This window comes from Rhinoraja longicauda, chromosome 3 (assembly GCF_053455715.1).
Source record: "Rhinoraja longicauda isolate Sanriku21f chromosome 3, sRhiLon1.1, whole genome shotgun sequence".
In the NCBI taxonomy this organism is placed as follows: Eukaryota; Metazoa; Chordata; class Chondrichthyes; order Rajiformes; family Arhynchobatidae; genus Rhinoraja; species Rhinoraja longicauda.
Window position 1 is genome coordinate 42,756,026 of NC_135955.1, and position 19,593 is coordinate 42,775,618.

At 42.3% G+C, this 19,593-nt stretch overlaps 1 protein-coding gene and 1 pseudogene across 5 annotated transcripts in view; one reads left to right on the plus strand and one right to left on the minus strand.

Moving 5' to 3' along the window:
- mtap (methylthioadenosine phosphorylase) overlaps window positions 1-19,593 on the plus strand; it is a 100,664-nt gene that overhangs the window by 53,275 nt on the left and 27,796 nt on the right. The gene's annotated exons all lie outside the window — the stretch shown is intronic.
- On the minus strand, window positions 4,873-5,821 carry LOC144611276 (U5 small nuclear ribonucleoprotein 40 kDa protein pseudogene; annotated as a pseudogene).

The following is a 19,593-nucleotide window of genomic DNA, read 5'->3' on the forward strand; positions in this document are numbered from 1 at the left end:
AAGCGTACCACCTCATCTGTGAAACACGGTGGTGGGGGTGTAATGGCCTGGGCATGTATGGCTGCTGAAGGTACTGGCTCACTTATCTTAATTGATGATACAACTGCTAATGGTAGTAGCATAATGAATTCTGAAGTGTATAGACACATCCTATCTGCTCAAGTTCAAACAAATGCCTCAAAACTCATTGGCCGGCGGTTCATTCTACAGCAAGACAATGATCCCAAACACACTGTGAAAGCAACAAAGGAGTTTTTCAAAGCTTAAAAAATGGTCAATTCTTGAGTGGTCATGTCAATCACCTGATCTGTATCCAATTGAGCATGACTTTTATATGCTGAAGAGAAATCTGAAGGGGACTAGCCCCCAAACCAAGCATAAGCTAAAGATGATTGCAATACAGGCCTGGCAGAGCATCACCAGAGAAGACACCCAGTAACTGGTGATGTCCATGAATCGCAGACTTCAAACAATCGTTGCATGCAAAGGATATGCAACAAAATACTAAACATGACTACTTTCATTTACATGACATTGCTGTGTCCCAAACATTATGGTGCCCTGAAATGGGGGGGACTATGTATAAACACTGCTGTAATTTCTACATGGTGAAACCAAAATGTGCACTTTAACCACATGTGACTTTTTTCTATTACAAATCTCAAATTGTGGAGTCCAGAGGCAAATAAATAAATGATGGGTCTTTGTCCCAAACATTGTGGAGGGCGCTGTACACGTTCTTATTAACGAGGGAATGTTGGAACTTAACCATGCCAACTTATTGAGGAGGGTTGATCCCAGCTTCTTCAGTTCCTTTTGTGAACCATGGCAATCTATTGTGATGGGTTGTAGCCTTGCCTACTAATTCTTTCCCCACCCTCTTGACCTGTGTGTCTCCATTGGATTCTGGGATAAACATAACATCCTGACACTCCATCGCCTTTCCTGAGTGATTGCTCTGTTGTCAGAAATCCTGTCCAATGGAAGATGCATTAAACAGAGGCCCATCAATTTTTGCAGGAGAAAGATAAATTAAAGCCAGCAGTAAGTTGAGTATATTTACATTTCTCTAGATCTAAATATATATATTTTACAGTGGTGAGAATGATATTTCCTCCAGAGTTGTATTTACTGCACTCCTCCAATTCTCACCACTTGCACGTCTCTAACTTACATCATTCCATCATCAAGAGCAGCAGAATTGCGCAGACTACAAGCTGTGAATTTCACATAAAGACATGTTTATTCCATTATTTCTCTTCCTTGTAGACATTTTCAAAAAATCTGCCTCCTTCACCACCTCTTGCTTATCCATCCTAAGATCTTCGTATTTGGCTCGGTGTTGAATTTTGAAGAGCATTCACTCTTGTGAAGTGCTTTGGGGATGTAAAAGATGCTTTAAAATCGTAAAATGTTATTGGAATTCTAAAGTTATCTTTGTGAAATTAAGGCTTAACTTCTATGGATTAATGAGCAGAAATCGGACTGCTGGAGGAACCCGAAGCATCTGTGGAGGGAATTGACAACATTTCAGGACAGAACCCTTCAGACAAATTGCTGCTTCCCTGTTGTGGTTTAAGACTTTTCTTAAACTATCTTTGGCTATCTTTTTTTTTCTAAACTGCTACAGTTATTTTAATACAAAGATTGAAATGAAATCTTTGGATGTTTAGTTTGTGTCTCTTTCCACCCAACATATTGGAGGTTTTCTCAATACATGGCACTTCATGAAAGGGGCACGCAATTCCTCCCTGCTCCCAAATGTGAGAGGCAAGGTTTATATCATATCCATTTGGAGTCTACAAAACGAGTGAAAATGGTAGCAGTGGTTTATGTTATACTGGACAGCTTTGATACCGAAAACAATACATCGGTTCGATTTGAGATAACTGAAGTGATAACTAAACAGTAAAATTTCACTTCTTGCCTTTTTGATGTTAAAGATATTTCAGACCTAAAGACAAAGACTGGTCAGCAGATCTGACTGAATATACAATAAGAACAAATGACTAAAATATTAACAAGGAGGGAAAAAATATAGCATGAGTTAAACCTAGCCAAAAATATAAAAATCGATAGTAAGAGTTTCTAAAGATATTTCAAAAATTGGAGTAAACAAAATAAGCTTTGGTCCTGGTGAAAGTGAGTCTGGGAAACAATTTTGGAAGACAAGGAGATGGTGCTTGAATTTGGGTAGTTTGCATCACCTCACAGATGATTTCCTGGAAATAACCTTGAATTAGGAATTGGAACAGAGGGAGGAATTTGGAATAATTACAATCACCAGAGGTGTAGTACTGAACAAATAGTTGGAATTGGAGCCTGAGATGCTTCTGGGACCAGATGGACTTTATACACGGCTCTTAAAAGAAGTGACCATTGAAACAGTAGATGCATTCTTTTAATTTTCCAAAATTCCCTAGATTTGAAGAAGGTTCCATTAAATCAGGAAATAGTTAAATGTAACTCCTTTATTAAAAGAGGGGTTGGGAGAGACAGGTTCGGCAATTACAGGTCAGTTAGCTTAATATATTTCACAGTGAAAATATTGACAATTATTAATGGACAATTATAGCTGAAAAGTTCAAGCTAATCAGGCAAAGTCAATATAGTTCACTGAAAAGGAAATTATGTTTGACCAATTGGAGTTTATGGAAGAAGTAATTGTGCTTTGGATGAAAGGGAAATGCTAGATTTCTAGAAGGCATTTAATCAGTTGATACATCAAATGTTATTGAAGATCCTACCTGAGAGGTAATGAATTGGCTTGAGTAATAAGGGAGTAGTCATCATTTATAACAAAACGGCCAATACGGGCTGAAAAGATGAAGTACGAGGGGAAGCTGGCCAAGAATATAAAGAAGGACAGTGAAAGCTTCTTTAGGTATGTTAAGAGAAAAAGATTAGTAAAGACAAATGTGGGTCTCTTGAAGGCAGAAACAGGTGGAATTATTATGGGTAACAAGGAAATGGCAGAAGAGTTGAACAGGTACTTCGGATCTGTCTTCACTAAGGAAGTCTCAAACAATCTCCCAGATGTAATAGAAGACAGAGAATCTAGGGAGACAGGAACTAGAAGAAATTTGCATTAGGTGAGAAATAGTATTGGGTAGACTGTTGGGACTGAAGGCTGATAAATCCCCAGGGCCTGATGGTCTGCATCCCAGGGTACTCAGGGAGGTGGCTCTAGAAATAGTTGGCGCATTGGTGATCATTTTCCAATGTTGAATAGATTCAGGATCAGTTCCTGTGGATTGGAGGATAGCTAATGTTATCCCAATTTTCAAGAAAGGAGCGAGAGAGAAAACGGGGAATTATAGACCAGTTAACCTGACATCGGTGGTGGGGAAAATGAGGGAGTCAATTATTAAAGAGATGATAACGGCGCCTTTGGATAGCAGTAAAAGGATTGGCCCAAGTCAGCATGGATTTATGAAGGGGAAATCCTGCTTGACTAATCTTCTGGAATTTTTTGAGGATGTGACAAGTAAAATGGATGAAGAAGAGCCAGTGGATGTAGTGTATCTAGACTTTCAGAAAGCCTTTAATAAGGTCCCACACAGGAGGTTGGTGAGCAAAATTAGAGCACGTGATAGGGTATTGACATGGATAGAGAATTGGTTGGCAGACAGGAAGCAAAGAGTAGGAATAAACAGGTCCTTTTCAAAATGGCAGGCAGTGGCGAATGGAGTGCCGCAAGGCTCAGTGCTGGGGCCGCAACTATTTACAATATATATCAATGATTTGGATGATGGAATTAGAAGTAACACTAGCAAGTTTACAGGTGACACAAAGCTGGGTGGCAGTGTGAACTGCGAAGAGGATGTTAGGAGGTTGCAGGGTGACTTGGACAGGTTGAGTGAGTGGGCAGATGCATGGCAGAGGCAGTATAATGTAGATAAATGTGAGGTTATCCACTTTGGTGGCAAAAACAAGGAGGCAGATTATTATCTCAATGGTGTCAGATTAGGTAAAGGGGAAGTGCAACGAGACCTAGGTGTCCTTGTACACCAGTCACTGAAAGTAAGTGTGCAGGTACAGCAGGCAGTGAAGAAAGATTGGAAAGACTAGGCTTGTATTCACTGGAGTTTACAATAATGAGAGGGAATCTTATAGAGACATATAAAATTATAAAAGGACTGGCCAAGCTAGATGCAGAAAAAATGTTCCCAATGTTGGGGTCCAAAACCAGGGGACACAGTCTAAGAATAAAGGGGAGGCCATTTAAAACTGAGTTGAGAAGAAACTTTTTCACCCAGAGAGTTGTGAATTTGTGGAATTATCTGCCACAGAAGGCAGTGGAGGCTAATTCACTGGATTAATTTAAAACAGAGTTTAGTTAGAGCTCTAGGGGCTCGTGGAATCAAGGGATATGGGGAGAAGGCAGGCACAGGTTGTGGATGATCAGCCACGATCACAATGAATGGCGGTGCTGGCTCGAAGGGCCAATTAGCCTCCTCCTGTACCTGTTTTCTATGGTTCTATAAGGGAATAAGCATGAGTATTTTTTGATGGCTATCAAATTGTGCTTAGTGATGTGTCACCTGGATCAATGCTCACTTTATGCTATTTATATAATTCGATGGGATGAAATTTTTGAAGGTATGTTTGCTAAATTTGCCGATGTCACAAAGATAAGTAAGAAAGTATGTTATTAAGAGGGCATAAGGTAACTATAAATAAATACAGATTGGTTAAGTGAGTGGGCAAGAATTTGTCAAATTTAAACAGCTCTCCGGGCATTAAACATAGCGCTATGGACATTAAACATAGATCTATGGGCATTAAACATAGCTCTACGGCCACGGGGCTATGGGTCACAGACTGTTCGGGCAAAATTCCCAATCCACCCCTCGAACAGTCTGCTTACCGTCACATCCGCCCCACAGGCGTTATCTCATTACATCTGGCCCACAGGCTGCAGTAAAGTCCATGCGGTCGTGATGCCAATCCACACATACATCGCAGTAATATAATTGCCAACAAGATTGTCCCGATGATCAGTCCCCAGTGCACCACTGTTGCCCACCAGCCTTCAAACATCCCGAAAGGCCACCATCCTCCCCAGGGATTGTAAATGTGGGACTGTTCTCCCACCCGTCGAATCTTCTCTACAGCTTCCTGCATGTGGTCAGCGAGGTTGGCGATGTTCTCTTTTACCCCACTCAGGGTGAAACCAGTCACCGAGTCTGTATGACCACACATGGTACAAATTAACTTGTTTTGTTAGAGGTCTCAAACCTTAACGTCGCCATCTATACCACCAGAGATATTCTGATCGCTTGTGTCATTAAAACGTTGCTGCCAGCACTTGGTGCGTTTTGAAACGTATGGATTGCAGCCCTCCTCCGAATGTCCCATAGCTTCACTGTTTCATCGTCGCTTCCTGTACAGATCAACTGTGGTTCGATAACATGAATTCACAAAGGATGTGTGACCTTTAAGTCTCTTGATCCTTTCACCCGTTTCACTGTCCCACACTGCTACAGTTTTGTCTGTTGATGCTGTAAACAGCATGTTGCCATCTGTGTTATAATGCAATTCCATCACTGCTCCACCGTGACCTTCCAATGTAGCATAATTATGGCAGTCGCCATATATATTCCAAAACAATACGAGTCGATCCAATCCTGCAGTTGCCAGTTGATCCATTCAAGTGAAATTTACAACAATAAACTTCTTCCTCGTGACCCGTTAAAAGCATTAGAGGAGCTTGAAGACTCGAGGTTCTTGGTCCCACCTGCCCCACGGCCTGCTGCGGGCTCCCCAGCACTGATGGCAGCAGCTTGTTATGGGGGTGCTTGGCCTGCACCAGCACCATCTCGTTTGCTGTTTCTTTATACCAAACATTTTCTATTCTATTCATCAGATCCTGCCGACTAAGCCAAATGTTACAAGGGAACAGGTTCAAGGATCTGACTAGCAGAACAGAAAAAGGCTCACTCGTCTGTTTAGTTACAAATCAGATTTATTGGCAAGAGAGAACAAAAACAATTCTTGGTATACGCGGGGTCTGTTTTACAGCAGCACACCTCTCTCTCTCTCTCTCTCTGCCTCTGTTCGCGGCGCTGATCGCAACTCAGCCAGTCGGCGAACCCTTGTGCATGAACTTTATTGTCAAGACAGAACAATAAGAATACTTGTCTTGGTATGCGCGGGGTCCGTTTTACAGCAACACACCTCTCTCTTTCTCTTGCTCTTTCTCTCTCTTTCTCTCGCTCTCTCTCTTTCTCTCTTTTTCTCTCTCTTTTTTGGACACCAACCCGCCAGCTCTGTGTGTATTGCTTTACGCGCCAAGTCTGTAGCGCCGTGTGCATTGATTTGTGTGCCAAGTCTGTAGTGCTGTGTGTATTGCTTTACACGCCAGTCACGGCTGATAGTGCTTTGGGTTCTAAATATAGTGCTACCGGCCGCAGCACTATGGACTTTAAATATAGCGCTACCGGCCACAGCACTATGGGTAAATAGCGCTATGGGCTTTAAACCTAGCGCTATGGATCACAGACTGTCCGGGCAAAATTATCGTATGACAATGTCACCTAAATGCAGGTTATGCATCAGATATCATTAATGAGACCACATCTAAAACATATGTATGTAAAATGTTGGTGTCTTCATTTGCGGAAGGATGTTAGAAGCAATTTTGTGAAGGTTTCTCGATGAATTCATGGAATGTGCAGGTTATCTTGATGGATGGCTTCATAGCATTTAGTCAGTTATGTACCCATATCCACATACATGAAACGTTGCAGTCCCTCCATTGCTAGACTACGTGTTCAGTTGTTGAATGATTCCTGAAATTGAGGCCAAGTCCGGGGACATCATGTTAGGAATCGTTTATTCTAATCACTTATTCCTACTAATCTAAAAATGGAGAATGCTGGAAACATTCAGCAGATCAGGCAGATTCAGTGAAAAAATCAGATTTAAGGTTTCTGTTCAAATACTCTTTATCAATTCTCTTTTTGCATATACTGTCCAACCTGCTCAGTTTTCCAGCTCCTTGTAGTGTTTTTATTCTTTCTACTGATAATTTATGTTGGAGATGCAGCATTTCTTCCACCAAGACATATATAGCTAGATTGGTGAAACATAAAGCCCATGGTTGTGGGATTCATTCAAACAATATCAGAGTATTTGGCCCATCTTATGCTGCTGTGTGTGAGCTGGCAATGATAAAGGAATATTTCATTTTATTGGTTGTGAAATTTTTTGGAAAGTCCTAAAAGGGATGTGAATAGTGTGATATAAATACAGGTCCCTTTTCTTTTGGTTCATTTAACTATTTTTAAAGGACTTTTTTATGAGTTGGTCATGTTGTCCTCTAACAAAGTTATTGGTGTGATATTCAATAAGCCGCTTGTATTTGTTGAGAATTGCATTTTGATGTGCTCTCCAGTGAAAATGATTAGCAATCACAATTGATATAATGTTGTTCCAAAATAACTAAAATTTGCTCAATTATTGCCAAATTAAAGGCTTTATTACTGCTGGAGGTCCTTGCTTGGCTGCGTACCAACAGAAATCAATTTATTTTCCAACTTAAGAAGACATTAGTCAGAAAAAGTGACACATTACACTACTCTACAGTCACCCCCAGTCCACACGACTGCTAATGTTGGATATGTTTATGGTATTTTTTTAATTCTGTGGCTCAGGAATGAAAATGTTATACTTGATGTGTTGAGTGCCAATTGCTATGGATAATTACCTCATTCATTTGGGGATGAGGTGGAACGATACAAAACATAAATAACTGTCATGTAATAACTTGCTGTCTTACCATAATCAATCCAAGCACATGGAAAATGCAAACTTGGTAAAGATTCGATCAGGGAAGATTACTGAAAAATTGTGACTGGTACATTTCCATGTTCTTTTCTTTGATAAGCAAGCAGAAAATAATCATGGCAACTGAAGCAAAAACCTTTTTTGAAATATAATTGGGTTACTGTGACCAACCCTCTAATCAGAAATCTCTGAAACAAGTTTGGACTAAGCTGATCACTGGACTCCTGGACACATCAGTTTAACTTAATTTACTTTTGTTTGGAGAATTAGCATGCAAACAGGCACTTCAGCCCACCAAGTCCATGCTGACCATATATTGGTTTTCTATTATGAGTAATTTAACAACTTTAGGTATGAAATATTGCTAATTCATAGTGATTTTAACTTCAAGGATTCATTGAATGGTACATTATGTATTAAAAAAGACTGTGGTGTGCCTTGTAGTTGAACACTGGGGAGAAATTAATTTTGGTTTCTTGACAGAAGGGGCTAAGAGAACTGCCTCCACAATGCAGATTCCCACACCACGCAGTCTGACTCTGCTGGGTCCTACTGCTCCACCCCCCCCCCCTCCCCCCTCCTACAGGGAACCTCAGTAGTGATGGGTCTTCCCCTTCATTTAACCGGCTTACCCCGACCACACCCCACCCATACTATAGTCCTCACACCCGCCCCCTCTCTGAACACCCACGATCCCCCCCACCAGATCTCGCCTCGGCCTCTGTCCACTCGCCAGCCCTCCTCTGACCCCAACCCCCACCCTTGCCGTGCCTTCACTATCCCCCTCTGACCTCCCCCTTTCTGATACAGAACGTTGTGTCCTCAACTTGTTCCCCTCCGCTCCCTCCTCAACGAGTTCCGGGTCCATCACGACGTAGAGCTTTTCTTCCGTCGCTTCTGTGCCTTTTTCTATGAGAAGGATTCCTCACCACCCAGGGATGACCCCTTCTCCTGTCTCCACCGGTCCGCCTCCTCTTGGACTACCCACAACAGCCTTCAACCCTCTCTAGACCTCTTTATTTCTAACTGCCGTCGTGGCATCAACCGTCTCAACTTTTCCACTCCCCCTTACCTATTCCAACCTCACCCCCTCTCAATGTACAGCCCTCCATTCACTGTGCAGCAACCCTGACATTATAATCAAATCTGCTGACAAGGAGGTGCCGTGGCAGTCTGGCGTGCTGACCTCTACTGACCAGGCTGAGGCGCGGCAACAACTCTCAGACACTTTATCTTTGGACCATGATCCCACAGATGAGCACCAGGCCTTAATCTCAAACACCATTATTGATTTCATCACTTCTGGCTGTCTGCCTTCCACAGCCTTCAACCTTATCGTTTCCCAGCCCCCCCACAGCTGGTTTTTACCTTCTCCCCAAAATCCACAAACGCAACTGCCCTGGCAGACCCATTGTTTCTGCCTGCTCCTGTCCCACGGAAATGATTCCCGCGTACCTCGACTCCATCCTATCTCCTCTGGTCCAATCTGTCCCGACCTATGTCCAAGATACTTCACATGCCCTTCGTCTCTTTAATGACCTGCTTTCGGAGGCCCCACTCCCTCGTCTTTACTATGAATGTTCAGTCACTTCACACCTCCATCCCCCACCAGGAAGGCCTTAAAGCCCGCTGTTTCTTCCTCGATCGCAGAACCGTCCAATTCCCTCCAGTACTCCGCCTCGCGGAGCTGGTCCTCGCCCCCAACAACTTTTCCTTTGACTACTCCCACTTCCTCCAAGTCCAAGGCTTAGCTATGGGTACCCACATAGGCCCCAGCTATGCCTGCCTTTTTGTAGGGTATGTTGAACAATCCCTGTTCCAGGCGTACACTGGCCCTATCCCCAAACTCTATCTCTATTACATTGATGACTGCATCGGTGCTACCTCCTGCACCCATGCAGAACTCATGGACTTCATCAACTTCACCACCAATTTTTATCCTGCACTCAAATTTACTTGGACCATCTCCAACACCTCCCTCCCTTTCTTGATCTTACAGTCTTCATCACAAGAAATAGACTATTGACTGATTTCTATTACAAACCCACTGACTCCCACAACTATCTTGACTACACTTTTTCCCACCCTTCCTGCAAAGACTCTATCTCCTACCCCCAATTCCTCCGTCTATGCCGCATCTGCGCCCAATATGAGGTGTTCCATACTAGAACATCCAAGATGTGCTCATTCTTTAGGGAACCCCCAAGGTAGATGAGGCCCTCACTCGTGTGTCCTTGGTACCCCGCAGCTCTGCCCTTGCTACCCCTCCCCCTAGTCGCAACAGAGACAGTCCCCCTAGTTCTTACCTTCCACCCCATCAGTCATCGCATACAACACATAATCCTCCAAAATTTCCGCCACCTCCAATGGGATCCCACCTCGAGCCACATTTCCCCATCTCCACCTCTTTTCTCCTTCCGCAGAGACCGTTCCCTCCGGAAATCCCAGGTTAACTCATCCCTTCCCACCCAAACCACCCCCTTTCCAGGTACCTTCTCCTGCAACCGCAGAAGATGCAACACCTGTCGCTATACTTTCCCCCTTGACTCTGTCCAGGAACCCCGACAGATTTAAATTTTACATCGGCGAAACCAAGCGCAGGCTCGGCGATCGCTTCGCTGAACACCTGCGCTCGGTCCGCATTAACCAAACTGATCTCCCGGTGGCCGAGCACTTCAACTCCCCCTCCCATTCCCAGTCTGAACTTTCTGTCATGGGCCTCCTCCAGTGCCATAGTGAGGCCCACCGGAAATTGGAGGAACAGCACCTCATATTTCGCCTAGGCAGTTTGCAGCCCAGTGGTATGATCATTGACTTCTCCAACTTTAGATAGTTCCTCTGTCCCTCTCTTAACCTCCTCCTTCCCAGATCTCCCTCTATCTTCCTGTCTCCACCTATATCCTTCCTTTGTCCCGCCCCCCTGACATCAGTCTGAAGAAGGGTCTCGATCCGAAACGTCACCCATTCCTTCTCTCCCGAGATGCTGCCTGACCTGCTGAGTTACTCCAGCATTTTGTGAATAAATGCCTTCGATTTGTACCAGCATCTGCTGTTATTTTCTTATACCCCGACAGTCCTTTCAGGTTAGGCAGAAGTTCACTTGCACCTCCTCTAACCTCATCTACTGTATCCGTTGTTCAAGATGTGGACTCTTATACATCGGCGAGACCAAACGCAGACTGGGCGATCGTTTCACGGAACACCTTCGCTCAGCCCGCGTGAACCAACATGATCTCCCGGTTGCTGGACACTTTAATTCTCCTTCCCATTCCTACACAGACTTTTCTGTCCTTGGTCTCCTCTATTGTCAGAGCGAGGCTAAACACAAATTGGAGAAAAAGCATCTCATATTTCACTTGGGCAGTTTACAGCCCAGTGGCATGAATATTGATTTCTGTCACTTCAGGTAGCCCGGCATTCCCTCTATCTCTATCCCTCCCCCAGTCACACTAACTTCTCATTTTCACCCTACAAATAGCTTACAATGGCCTTTTTCCTTTATCATCGTTACTTTTTGTGTATCTTTCATTTATTGTTCTTTATCGCTACACATCACCGTCTATATCTCTCTTTTCCCTTATCCCTAACCAGTCTGAAGAAGGGTCTCGACCCGAAACATCACCCATTACATCTCTCCAGAGATGCTGCCGTCCTGCTGAGTTACTCCAGCTTTTTGTGTCTCCAGGAAGTGGCGGTGCTGCACAGCAGCTGCAGCTCGCCTACAGTCCGTTTGTGTTTTTGTTGTTTGTTTGTCTTCATTGTAGTGTTTGGATGTGATGTAGTGTTTTTGTGGTTGTGTGCTATGTGTTGGGGGGGGGACTATAAAAATTGTCTCTTCCGTACGGAGACGCAACCTGTTTTCTGGGTCGTGTCTCCATTCACGCTGCGGCCTACCATCGGCCAAGCACCTGGAGCTGGCGGCCTCCAGCTGGGACCACCTGGGGCTCTGGTTCGCAGAGCCCGCGGACCGGACTTACCATCTGCGGAGCTGGCTGCCTTCGGAGGCTGTGGCGGCGCTGCGAGTGTGGCTGCGACTCGCCTTCGGAGGCTTTGGCCGCGGGCCACGTGAACATCGGAAGCTCGCAGGTCCCTGGGTGGGGACCGACGTCGGGAGCTCCGGCAGCTGCAGCATCTTCGCCCGCCCCGAATCGTGGGCCTTGGGTCGGCCCGCTGCGGACCTTTAACCATCCGGCGTGGCCAGAAATAGGCCGCGGGATTTTCTCCACCCGGCGGGGGCTTCAATGTCAGGAGCCCCGACCACCCCGACGTGGCAATTTCAACAGCCTGACCGTGGGAGAAGACGGCAGGGAAGAGAAAGACATTCTGGCCTTCCATCACACATTCCCCAAGCATCACATGAGTGAGCCTGTGGGACTGTGGGACCATTTATTTGGACTTCATCACATGCCTCCACATTAGGAACATTTTGCAGTGGCAACTTAATCTGGCAACCTTAACATCTTTGAGAAGTGAGTGGAAATTAGAGCATCTGGACCAAACCTATACAGTTACAGGGAGAGCATGCAAACTCCACATGGGCGGCACTGGAGATCAGGATTCAACCTGGGTTATTGGAGCTATGAATTACATGCATGAAATTGTATAATTGGATGAACACGGATATTACGTATATGTCGGGTGGACTCTTCTAACCGGGTAGCCGGATAGATGGACAGCTTTGGAACGGAAGAGCCACCGTTAGAAGACGGCCCTCTCCCACCTGTCAGGGGGAGAGGCAACACCTCAAAGCCCTCTCACCATCAGGGCTTTAATAGGGTCAAAATCAGGACCCCACTGTTGGAAGTCCGTTTATTTACTTTAGTGTTATTATTGTGTTTTTGTTCTGTAGTTGTTTTTGGGGGGCTGTTTCGTGCATGGATACTGGAGCTGGTATGGTTTATATACTTTTATTTCTTCTATTTATCGGACACTAAATGCAAGCAGTTAAAATAGTAACTTATAATGTGAATGGCCTTATCAATCCTATTAAGAGAAGCAAGATATTAACCAAAATAAAGAGAGATAGAGTCGAGGTGGCCTTTCTACAAGAAACACACCTGTCTGAAACAGAGCATGCTAAACTAAAACGACTGGGCTTTAAACATCAGTACTCCTCATCATATAGTGCTGGTCATAGGAGGGGGGTGGCAATATTAATCTCTAGCAATATAAGTTTTGATCCCACCTTTGAAAAGAGAGATCCAGAGGGGAGATATATCTTCATGAGAGGTAATTTAGGCGGCTCATTGGTTACTCTGTTAAATATTTACGCTCCTCCCAACTCGGATTGGAAATTGTTTAAACAAGTGTTTGTTTTGATAATATCTGAAACCCAGGGAGTATTAATCTGTGGGGGGGATCTTAATGTTAGATTAAATCCTAAACTGGACTCTTCAAATGTTCATATAGCTCAGCCGAAATTGATAAATAAAAAAATTAATTTGGCAATGAAGGATATTGGATTAATTGATGTATGGAGAGAACTAAATTTGTCAAAACGAGACTACACATATTTTTCTAATCCACATTTGGCATATTCTCGGATTGATTATTTTCTTACCTTTGGAAAAGACCTTCATAGGGTTGTAAGCTGCGAGGTGGGGAGCATGGACCTTTCAGATCATAGTCCTGTGTATTTAAAACTACTTCTTGATCGGTATCAAAGAGACACTTTATGGAGATTAAATACATATGTACTGACTCATATGAAAGAACAGATTAAGAACGATATTACAGAGTATCTGGAACTAAATGACAATGACGAAGTTTCACCTCTGATACTGTGGGTGCTTCGGGGCAAGATAATAGGATACAGTGCTCACATAAAGAAAGCTAGACATGAAAAGTTAGATCGGCTGCAAGTGGAACTGAAACAACTGGAACAAAACCATAAGGATACAAATGATCAAAAAATCCGAGAACTACTTGTGAAGAAGAAGAATGAAATAAATGATATTTATACAAAAGATATAGAAAAAAAGTTGATTTTTGTAAAACAGAAATATTATGATGGGGGAGGAAAAGCCGGTAAATTATTAGCCTATAAACTAAAAAAACAACAGGCAGAGAATACAATTCATAAAATAAAACACCCTGTAACTAATTTTACACACTATAAATTGAAGGAAATACAAAATTGTTTTGATATATATTTCAAAAGATTATATTTACAACCTCAAATCAGTGGGGAGAAAATGGAGGATTTCTTTAATGAGATTCATTTGCCAAAATTGACCAGTGAACAGAGTAAGTCCCTTGTAGCTGAAATAACAGAGAAAGAAGTTAGGTCTGCTATAGTACATCTTAAACCAAATAAGGCCCCGGGCCCAGACGAGTTCCCTTCAGAATGGTATCGGGTAATGGTGGACTCATTGGTCCCTACGTTACAACGCACTTTCAATTGGGTTCTCAAAGAGAACGTAATACCCCCCTCCTGGAAGGAGGCAGTAATCTCATTGATTCCGAAAGAGGGAAAAGATATTGTGTGGCATTGACACCTGGCCTCCAGGGTCTTGAACCATATGCTGTTATGGTGCTTCATACCACTTGGAGTTGCTTTATTCACCTTTCCTGTTCCTTGGCAGGCACTTCCCAGTTGTCAATGCCAATGTTAAAATTTGTCACATCTCTTTTAACTGTATCCTTGCAGGAAACCTTTAGTCTTCATTGTGGCCTCCGTGCATTGACAACCTCCCCATATCGCACATCTTTGGGAATGCATCTTTTCCATCCTTTGTACATGTCTGAGCCAGTGAATGTGCTTATGCTTGAGGATCGCAGGAATGCTAGGCATGTTGGTCAGGGAGAGAGAGGATAGATTCATTGGTGATTTTGTCCTGCCAAGAACCAACCAGGATGCGATGAAGGCAGCGAGAAACTCCAAAGACGTACAGGTATGTAGGTTAATTGACTGGGTAAATGTAAAAATTGTCCCTAGTGTGTGTAGGATAGTGTTAGTGTGCGGGGATCACTGGGTGGTGCGGACTTGGTGGGCCGAAAAGGCCTGTTTCCGCGCTGTATCTGAAATATTTTTTTTTTTAAATTAAAAATATATAAAAAATATATAAATCTGTATGCAGTAATTTTAGGCCAGTGAGCATACTCAACCAGGATTACAAAATTTGTACTCACATACTAGCCAAAAGATTAGAGTGTTTGCTACCACAAATTATCAGCCTGGATCAGACAGGGTTTGTTCGAGGGAGACAAACCCAAGACAACATTAGAAGGACATTGCACATAATTGACCACATAACAAAATTTTACTTAGAAGCAGTCCTAGTTGGGTTAGATGCTGAAAAAGCTTTTGATTGTGTAAATTGGTCTTTTTTGCTTAGAGCTTTAGATAGATTTGGATTTCACAATACTTTTATTAAAACAATACAGGCTCTTTATGATAGCCCAAGTGCAAGAATTAAAATTAACGGAGTAGTTTCAAAACCATTTTTGCTAGAAATAGGAACAAGACAGGGATGTCCAATCAGCCCCCTTTTATTTGCGGTTTTTATCGAACCTTTGAGTCAGTGGATTATCCAGAATAATAATATCAAAGGAATAGTAATGAAAGGAGGGGAACAAAAGATTTCTTTATTTGCCGATGACGTATTGGTGTATTTGTCAGACCCTGAACAGTCTTTGTTACAGTTATTTTATGTTTTGGAACGATATGGATCCTTCTCTGGCTATAAGTTAAATGTTATAAAAACACAAATTCTTAGTTTCAAATATAGCCCCTCAGTAAAAGTAAGGGAAAAGTTTAATTTGAGGTGGGATGCTGAATCCATGAGATATCTGGGAATAAACATTCCAATAGATCTGACTAAACTGCACTTGCTTAACTACCTCCCATTGAACAATAAGATCAGGGAAGACATTAGGAGGTGGGACCTAATACCTTATCTTAATTTTGGATCTCGTATTGAATCGGTCAAAATGGTTATGTTACCGAGGCTGTTGTATCTCTTTCAATCACTTCCACTAGATATATCAGACCAACAATTTCAAGAATGGGATAAACAAATCTCGAGGTATATTTGGCAGGGACAAAGACCAAGAATCAGATACCAGGGGTTACAACTGACCAAAAATAAAGGTGGGGTTGCACTCCCGTGCTTGAAAGACTATTATGCAGCTGCTCAGCTGAGAACATTAATTTATTGGTGCAACCCCGACTATTGTGCTAGATGGAAGGAGATTGAGATTGCTATAACAGAGGAATTTCCGATTCAGGCTGCAATCGGAGATAAGGAGTTAACAAATAAGTTAATTAATTTGGGAAACTCATGGATTCGATTATCACTTAAGGTATGGAATAAGGTCGTTACCCAAAATCATCTGAGGGATGCTGTGAAGGGTTTGAGATGGTGCACGTTTGATCCAGATTTTGTACCAAAAAGACAGGACACTAGTTTTAAAAGATGGAGTTCTCAAGGTTTGACATCATATTGCACATTTTTACATAAGGGGTCTATGAACAGCTTTGAGAATCTGAAGAGGCAATATGGTTTGAATAATGATGATTTCTATAGATACCTTCAAATTCGCCATTATATAGATCAAATACAAAAGGAATGTGCAGAAGTAAAATGGGATAATATTTTGTTAAATGTATTTATTGATGCTTACCATGGAGGCTCAAAACAGAAAACCATCTCAAAATTATACAAGGGTTTACGGCAGAGAAAAGGCAACTCACTGTATGTAAAACAGAAATGGGAAGGTAATCTGGTTCTAAAGGAAGAAACCTGGGAGAGCTTATGTGAGATACAATGGAAAACTTCAAGTTCAAATGTTTGGCGGGTGTTTTGCTGGAAAACCCTTATTAGGTTTTTTATTACACCAATTCAAAAAAGGCATTACACAAATTCTTCTTCATGCTGGCGACAATGTGGGTGCCTTGAGGCAAACCATTTTCACATATTTTGGTCTTGTGTATCAGTGATCCCATTTTGGCAGGAGATTCATAAAGTTTTACAAAAAGTTTTTTATATGGATATTCCATTTAAATTTGAGTTTTTATATTTTGGTGCTTTACCAGTACAAAATGCTTCTATTAAAGATAAGTATCGTTTCCAGATCTTAAATGCTGCCAGCAGGAAAGCTATTACTAGGAAGTGGTTGAAACCTGGAAAACCTAGTGTGGATGACTGGATTAACATTGTATATGATATTTTTATAATGGAAAGGATAACTTTTGCTTTAAGATTGCAACAGGGAATATTTTTGAAAAGGTGGGAAAAATGGATGTTGTACATCAGGCCCGTACGGCCATCATTTGTTTAAAGCGGATCTTTGTATCCTACTTCCGTGTCCTATCTCATTTTCTTTGATTTCATACCGCTCCAGAAGCAGTGTTGAAATATTAGAGAGGTATACCCCAAATGTTGGTTTTAGTTGTTTTTGTTTTTGTTTTTGTGTGTAGTTAAGTTTTGGATATGATCAAATGTCCAGTAAGTCATTACCCATCCTTGTAGTGCTTCCAATACCTGTGGTATGATTTATTTTGGGATATGCAGTATTTGTTAACTACGGAGGGTTTAAGGTGAATGAGAATGTGTATCATTGTGGAATGTATGGAACTGGAAAATCAAAATCAAAATAGAATTATAAAAAAAAGAAATTGTATAATTGGAAGTTTCAGCATGCTAAATGAGCTAAAGGTTACTGATTTCATCTAAAGGATGAATTTATGTTAAATTCAATTCAGTGCTTCTTAAAAATCTTCCTAAAAACATGCATTGCACTAGTGTATTTCTGGGCAGGTGATGGCATAATATGTTTATAATCCTACCTTGATTAATGTGGTCAACAAATTATTTCCTTTTATTATACTATGAAGGTGCCAAGTGTTTAAGATAACAATTCCGCATTTGGTGCTAGTGACACAGGTGAGCCTCTCAGCAATGTCATTGCATTTCACTGATTGACTTATTTCAATGGCCTAGAACTTGTTATATATCATAATACACACCGTCCCTAAGTTACAAGTGCCTGACTTATAGACACCAAAATGTTCAAGTGAGTTTTCATCACTTTAGATTCAAAAATCCAATGTTTATTCCTACAAATGGCAAAACTACTTTCCTTTCTCTACTTTAAGTAGTCGTTTGTTCTTATTAGCCTTAAATGCTTTTGATGCCATTCATTGAAATGCAGAGGAGGGAGGTATGGTTACCTCATCAAGTGTTTTATTTTGTATTTTCCAACTTAATGAATAAAATTAACTTGCGGAAGTCCTAAAAACAACTTATTTGTTTGCTTCCCTGGGATGGCATGCATTGATAAAATATGTCTGCAAATGCTGCGAATCTGAAGTATAACCAGACAAAGTTGGAAAATCTGGATGGTTCATTGAGGACAGGCCAGAGAAGTTGCTGTCAAAATGCAAATAAAACAACCAGGTGAACAACTTTTTAAATGGTTAGAATTAATGGAAGAGGAGAGAAAAGAGTCCCACAAACATCAAACCAAAAGTTAAAGAACTTGAGGTGTTTACCTAGAAAAGATGACAAAGTGGTTGAACTAATAATAATGTGAGATGGAAATGCTGGAGTACCTCAGCAGGTTAGGCAGCATCTCTGGAGAGAAGGAATAGGTGACGTTTTGGGTTGAGACCCTTCTTCAGACTGATATCAGGGATGGCGGGACAAAGAAAGGGTATAGGTGAAGACAGTGGGAGAACTGGGAAGGGGGAGTGGAAGAGAGGGACAGAGGAACTATCTAAAGTTAGAGAAGTCAATGTTCATACCACTGGGCTGTAAGCTGCCCAAGCGAAATATAAGGTGCTGTTCCTCCAATTTGCGGTGTGCCTCACTAAGGTCAGACTTGGAGGGGGAGTTGAAGTGCTCAGCCACCGGGAGATCATGTTGGTTAAGGCTGACTGAGCGAAAGTGTTGAGCGAAACAAGTTGACAACTTCTCTACATCAGCGAGACCAAACGCAGGCTCGGCGAACATTTCGCTCAATACCTTCGCTCAGTCCGCCTTAACCAACCTGATGTTCCGGTGGCTGAACACTTCAACTCCCACTCCCAGTCTGACCTTTCTGTCATGGGCCTCCTCCAGTGTCATAGTGAGGCCCACCGCAAATTGGAGGAACAGCACCTCATATTTCGCTTGGGCAGCTTACAGCCCAGTGGTATGAACATTGACTTCTCTAACTTTAGATAGTTCCTCTGTCCCTCTCTTTCCCTCCCCCTTCCCAGTTCTCTCACTGTCTTCCTGTCTCCACCTATATCCTTTCTTTGTCCTGCCCCCCTGACATCAGTCTGCAGAAGGGTTTCGACCCAAAATGTCACCCATTCCTTCTCTCCAGAGATGCTGCCTGACCTGAGTTACTCCAGCATTTTGTGATAGCTTCGATTTGTACCAGCATCTGCAGATATTTTCCTACACAAGGACAGCACTGAGGACTATTAAGACACTGAGCATCAAATATCTGAAGAAGTTGAGGATAAGGTAGGACTGCGATGAAAATATATAAAGCCAGTAAGGGTAAAACAATAGCCTGAAAAGAGGTAGAAAATGGGCTGTCGGGAAGGTAATAATTTCCCTGCCAGGTGCCTTTCCCTGAGTGAAAACGTGCTTCCTCCCTATGCTCCAGGGGAAAATATTCAACACACCCATTTTGCATTTTCAACATCTGCTGGCATAATTAAAGTAATGGCGAAAGACAAGACTGCTAATTAAAATCCATATTGAAACCAGAATAGAGAATCCAGTTCTGAGCAAAAGAGGACTGTTAATTAAGCTAGCATTTAGCTTCAGCAAAACAGTGCAAAAAGCTAGGCAGAGAGGTCATCGT